Source organism: Nicotiana tabacum, chromosome 8, assembly GCF_000715075.1.
Source record: "Nicotiana tabacum cultivar K326 chromosome 8, ASM71507v2, whole genome shotgun sequence".
Lineage (NCBI taxonomy): Eukaryota > Viridiplantae > Streptophyta > Magnoliopsida > Solanales > Solanaceae > Nicotiana > Nicotiana tabacum.
Window position 1 is genome coordinate 4,668,037 of NC_134087.1, and position 6,810 is coordinate 4,674,846.

Sequence of the window (6,810 nt, forward strand, 5' to 3'; positions counted from 1 at the left end):
CTGAAAAAATTTCGCGAGTTATTGTAACTACCTCTTTATTGAAAATAATAAAAACAAGATTGTGCATCCTTGGGAAAAGAGATTAGAGAGTGGAGCCCTATATCTATAATGAAATCAACTAGGGATCGGGGGCCCTTACTTGGAAAGATTACCAGGTTATGCTAGAAAAATAACCGGGTTATGCCGGGGAAGGTCATTGGGTTATGCCGAAAAAGAAAAAGGTACTCGGGTTATGCTGGGGAGGTCCACGGGCTATGCCGGGAAAGTCATCAAGTTATGCCGGAAAGAGGTCCTCGGGTTATGTCGGGGAAGTCCACGGGTTATGCCAGAAAAGTCATTGGGTTATTCCGAAAAAAGAAAAAAGGTCCTCGGGTTATGCCAGGGAGGTCCACGGGTTATGCCGAGAAAGTCATCGGGTTATACCGGAAAAAGAAAAAGGTCATCGGGTTATGCCGGGGAGGTCCACGGGTTATGCTAGGAAAGTCATCGGGTTATGCCGGAAAAGATCCTCGGGTTATGCCGGGAGGTCCACGAGTTATGTCAAAAAAGGCATCGGGTTATGCCTGAAAGAGAAAAAGGTCCTCAAGTTATGCCGGGGCGGTCCACGGGTTATGCCGGGAAAGTCATCGGGTTATGTCGGAAAAAGGTCCTCGGGTTATGCTGGGGAGGTCCACGGGTTATGCCAGGAAAGCCATCGGGTTATGCCCAAAAGAGAAAAAGGTCCTCCGATTATGCCGGGGAGGTCCATGGGTTATGCCAGAAAGAGGTCCTCGGGTTATGCCAGGATGGTCTACGGGTTATGCCGGGAAAGACATCGGGTTATGCCCAAAAGAGAAAAAGGTCCTCGGGTTATGCCGAGGAAGGTCATCGGGTTATGCTGGAAAAGAAAAAGGTCATCGGGTTATGCCGGGGAAGTCCACGAGTTATGCCGGAAAGAGGTCCTCGGGTTATGCCGGGAAGGTCCACGGGTTATGCCAGGAAAGTCATCGGGTTATGCCCGAAAGAGAAAAAGGTCCTCGGGTTATGCTGGAGAGGTCCACGGGTTATGCCGGAAAGAACTCCTCGGGTTATGCTGGGTGGTCCACGGGTTATGCCAGAAAAGTCATCGAGTTATACCCGAAAGAGATAAAGGTCCTCGGGTTATGCCGGGGAGGTCCACGGGTTATGCCGGGAAAGTCATTGGATTATGCCGGAAAAAGGTCCTCGGGTTATGCTGGGGTGGTCTACGGGTTATGCCAGAAAAGTCATCGGGTTATGCCGGAAAAGAAAAAGGTCCTCGGATTATGCCGGAGAGGTCCACGGGTTATGCCGAAAAAGTCATCGGGATATGCCGGAAAAGAAAAAGGTCCTCGGGTTATGCCGGAAAATAAAAAGGTCCTCGGGTTATGCCGGGGAGGTCCACGGGTTATGCAGGAAAAGTCATCGAGTTATGCTGGAAAAGAAAAGAGTCCTCGGGTTATGCCGGGGAGGTCCATGGTTATGCTGGGAAAGTCATTGGGTTATGCCGGAAAAGAAAAGGGTCCTCGTGTTATGCCGGAAAAGTCATCGGGTTATGCTGGAAAAGAAAAAGGTTCTCGGGTTATGCCGGAAAAAAAAAAGATCATCGGGTTATGCCGGGGAGGTCCACGGGTTATGCCAGGAATTAACTAGAGAGTGGAAACCTATAATGGAAAAGACTACCAGGTTATGGTGGGAGCGACTAGGGAATGGGACTCTGTAATGGAAAAGACTACCAGGTTATGCTGGGAGCGACTAGGGAATGAGATCTTATGTTGGAAAAGACGCAGCTAGGGATTGGAGACCCTATACTACCATGATTTTGAACTTTTCTTCTTCTCTTTTTTCATTTTCATCATTTTTCTTCTTCTTCTTTTTTCATTTTTATCATAGAATGAGTAAATGTGGGGAGACTTCCCTTTTTTGGGTTGTTGCTGCAACGTTGTTTCTAGCCCTTGCGTAGTTTCTTCTTGGCAGCACCTGCTTCTTGTAAGGTTGCTTCTGGATTGCACCTGTTTTCTCTTCTTCTTTTTTTCAATAAAGAAAAATTTGTCAGTTTGAAATGGTGGTTGGTTTTGTGGCCATGATTAGTTCAACCACTTGATCTCGGCCTCTTTCATCTGCAACTGGTTATTTCTTGAATACCGATTGCATATCTGACCCTGAAGAAAACTCTGGCTTTTCCAGACTTTGCCATTGTGGTTGGTCACGTGGGACTTCAGCTTTCAACTTTATTTCGCCTTTGTGGGCCTTTCCTTTCTCACTTGTTGCCTTTTCTTTCTTTTTTCTTTTTTTTCTTTTTCTCCTTCTTCTTTTCTTTTTTAACTTCGGAGCATTGGGGAACTTTTTGCTCCTCATACTTTGTCGCAACGGTTAGTCGCGTGGAACTTAACCTTTTCCAACTTTATTTCGCCTTCGTAGGCCTTTTATTTTTGGCTTCTTTCTTCCAACTTTAATTTCAGAGCATTTGGGGTATCTTGGCTTTTCAAACCTTGCCGAGACGGTTAGCCACATGGGACTCAACCTTTTCAACTTCATTTGCCTTTATAGGCGCTTCAATTTGATTTTCTCCTTCCAAGAGTTTTGATTTCGAAGCATCGCCGCCATGGCCAATCGGGGTCGATTTGATGCCCCTAATGAGGCTGGGTGCCCTTTTTGCATATTAGCTTGTATCAAATGAGAACCCTGTAAATTAGTCTTGTCATCCCTTCTATGTCTCAATTTCGGAATAGAGTTAGACCGAAAGAGATTCAAAGAAAAACAAATAATAGAATGGACAATAAATTTAAACAAAAGGTATCCCTTTCGGAGAAAGAACAGAAGGAATTATCTGGAGTACATGCGGACTTCAATGAACATGACATGTGTAAGCACGTGATTTTTGTCCTATATGAGAATTACTCCCAAAAATCCAAAAATAAAATGATTTTTCTTTGGTGTGCAATTTTGTGATATTTTGTGATATTTTGAATAATTATTTGTATTTGTTTGTGCGTGTTTATTTGATAAATTAATAAAAAATACAAAAATATGTCGCATTTTGCATGTAGGATTTAATTCTATAGTTGTTAGTAATTAAATTTGTTTTACAAAAATTAAAAAATTACAAAAATAAGCATCGTTTGCATTTTTAGCATTTAATGTCCAAATATACAATTTTATGCTTAATTAATACTTAATTGTGCGTTAATTGTTATTGGGAGTTAATTTGCGCTTTTATAACTTAATTTAATTCTTAATAATAGTTTAAGTATTTTTATAATTTAGTTTTAGAGAAATAAAAGAAGAAAAGAAAGCAAAAATATAAAGAAAGTCGGAATTAGGCCTCTTCTTCAATTTCAAGCCACAGGCCCAAAAATTGGCCCAATCTTCCCTACGACCCAGTCCATTTCGAACTGGGTCGACCCAGTCCATAACCCAAAAGACTCAAACCCCATTTGTCTTTCATTTTTACAAAACAAAAACAAAACAAAAAAAAAATAGGAGAAGAAAACCCTAAAAATCTAAACCATCCGCCCCCCCCCCCTCTCCTATCTTCTTCTTCTTCCTCAAGCTCACATCCCTTCCTCCCATGGCAGACCTTCCCCCCTCACACCCCTGCCCCCCTTACATCAACACACACACAACACAACCACTCTCACCCCCACGACATCCCCTTGATGCCATGGCTGCGTTTTTCAAGTTCGTCGAGCAACTTCTACGCCACCATTGTTGCCCGTAGTTGCTTCTCCTCCTGCTGTTGCGTTTTCTTCTTCTCCAACACTGCTGCTGCTGCGTTTTTCATCCTTCATGTTGCTGCTGTGTCGTCCAAACAAACCACCACAACTGCTGCCCGCCGCGTCCAGCCATGGACGAGCTTCATCGAGCTCGAACTCGAGCTCCCATGGCTGCCGTTGCATCTTCTCCGACACCGCTGCTGCTACTGTTTCGTGCTGCTGCTCCAGCAGTGTTGTTGCTGCTGCCTTCTGCTTGTGGCGGGCTGCCATTCTTCGTTTTAAACGATGCCAAACGACCACCTTCTTTGGTCGTCCGTTCGTAGTCGTCTTCGACGTCAAGTTATCTTGGTGCGAGATTCGTTCCGGGCAGATTTGTTTCCGTTCAAGTTCGTCATTATTTCGATCCGGTTAGTGTTTTTTTTAGTTTTATTTTTGTCCATATTTTTGTTTGATATTTTCCGGATCCAAAATCGTTAAAGAATTCAATTTTTGTTTTGTTTGTCCGTAGTTGAAATAATTTTAGTTTGTTCATATGTTTCGTTAAATTAATTTTCAGATTTCCAAATAGAAGTTTAATTAGTTGTTTTCATGTTTATTTCATGTTTGTATTATTGTTTAAGTAAGTATTTGTTAGTTTGATGTTTGTTAGATTCAAATTGAAATTTAATCAACTATTTCTTCAATTTGTTTCATGTGTTTATGTATTGTTAGAAATTGTTAATATTGTTAAGTTCAAGTTTAAGTTCATAATTGTTTCTTCGTCGATCTTGTTATTTGTTTAAAGAATTTAGTTGTATTAAAGGAATATATTGTTTTAATCGTTTAATCCGTCATGTTTGTTGTCTTAAAATAGATTCATTCATGTTCATACTTTGTTTGGATGATCTTGAATCCGAATTTTGTATAGTTTGATTTCTTGTTTACCATTTATGATTATTGCTTGAATTGTTCTCATAATCTTGTTTAAAGTTTAATATAAGAATTGTTTGTTGTAATGTTGTTAGAGTTGATTTTAAGTTCAATATGATTGAATTTAGAAATCTTCATACTTTGTTTGTTGTTGTTGTTGAATCCGAAAATAGGATTGTTTGTTGCTAAAATATTGTTCAATCAAATTTTAGTTATTCTTGGTTGTTCAATTTGTGTTCATATGATTTGTTGTTGAAATGTTGTTAAAATCATGTTCATGTGATATTGTTGTTATGATGTTCATCCATGTTCATATTGTTGTTTGAACATTGTTAGAAATTGATCATATTGTCTATATTTTGGTTAAGTTTGATTAATTGATGTGTTATAGCTGATGGGTAGTTTGGTAAATTCGTAGTACATTCAGGGGTAGTTTGGTAATTTCAGTAAGGTCGGAGGGGGTAGTTTAGGAATTGTACATTTTGTAATTATTTATTTGAAAGCATGGGGGACAAAATGAAATGGGGTGGGTTGTGATATGATTATTTAATATAAAGGGGGGACAAGATTTAAATTAAAGGGGAATCTTGCATTATTTTAAATAAAGCATGGGAGACAAAATATAATGGGGTGGTGTGATATATTTATTTAATGTAATGGGGATGAGTGGGAAGATAATGGGTTTGGTAGAGAAAGGGATTGATTTTAATTGATTTATGGGATGGGATATATATATGTGAAGTCTTGAACACAAAAAAAGAGAAAATACACAGACAGAAAAAAAACGGGAGAGAGAAACAAATCTGAAAATAAGAGAGAGAAAAGGGCTGAACATTTAAGAGATAGAAAATTCCGAAAAATATTTAAGCTTTCAAATATAAAAAAAAAACTAAAAAAAAATATTCTGTTTTCTTTTGTTGTTTGAAATCAGAATTAATTGTTGTTTCATAAAAGCTGGAAGCTTTTGTTTTTTTTGGATTACTACTCCACCGGTCTGTTACTGGGTTGTTACTGTTGCTGGGCTATTGTCGCTGTGTTGTACTGATTTTACTGCTGTTGCTGATTCTCATATTCATTTTCTTTTGCTTCCAATATCAGGTACACAACTGAAAAGCTGTTTATTGTAATCCGAAATATGAAGCGTGAATACATATGAAGAATGAAAATTTGAAGTTTTAATTTCGTTTTTATTTCTTTGTTCCTTTTGTTGATTGTATTTAAGCTATTTCATGAATTACTAAATAATAACTGGAATAAGAAAATAATATCATAAGTTAGTCTGTAATAAATCAGTTCGGCAAAATAGGTTAATTCACTAGTTATGAAGGCTTCAAGATTATAGGTTGATCATGAACAAGTAGCTAAATTTAGCTAAGACACAAATTTAAATTAAACATCGTAAATTAGGCATTAAGGCATGACTTGAGCTTAAGCAAGATTAAGAGAACGTTTAAGTCTAATAAACTTTCTAATAAGCTTTAGTAATTATGGTTAAATCTAGTTTCAAATGATTGTGAATAATTAATCTCAATAATTGTTTTTTTTTAAAAAATAACAATGCTGAGTTTTAATCTAGCTATATTTGTTTATTTTGAATATTAGTTGTTGAATTTTTATTTTATTTATAATTTCGAAATTAAGAGTGAAATTCCTTTTTCATCAATATTTGTATTAATCAAGCAATTAGCATGTCATGTCTTCTTAAAATAATAAAAGCTAGTAATAAATTAGGATTTTCTTTCTTTATTTTAGAGACTCGTTTTTATAGAAAAATGTAGTCGTTTTAAGATTTGTCCAAATAAATGAGATGAGCCTCGCTTAATGAAATGTATAGATTGCGGGGCCCTCAATAAATGTACATTTAATCGCTTAGAATTAGGGAGGAGCCGTTTTAGCAAATTTCACGGCCCTACCCAAAATAATGATACGCTAGACTCTTTAGGCGCGATTTAATTAATTTTACCTTCTTAAACTCGGATGCGCATTTCATGCGACCCAAATCTAAATCCTAAAACATTGAATAAAAATGTGTTCCGGATTGCGGGTGCATTTCATGTGACGTAATCCAAAGACATGTTTTAAACGATGTTCACAATTTTTTTTAAAAAAAATAATAATAATAATAAAGTGGTAAAGAGTTAAAATTGGCACATCGGTTCATAATTGTATTAAAATCAGATAAATAAGC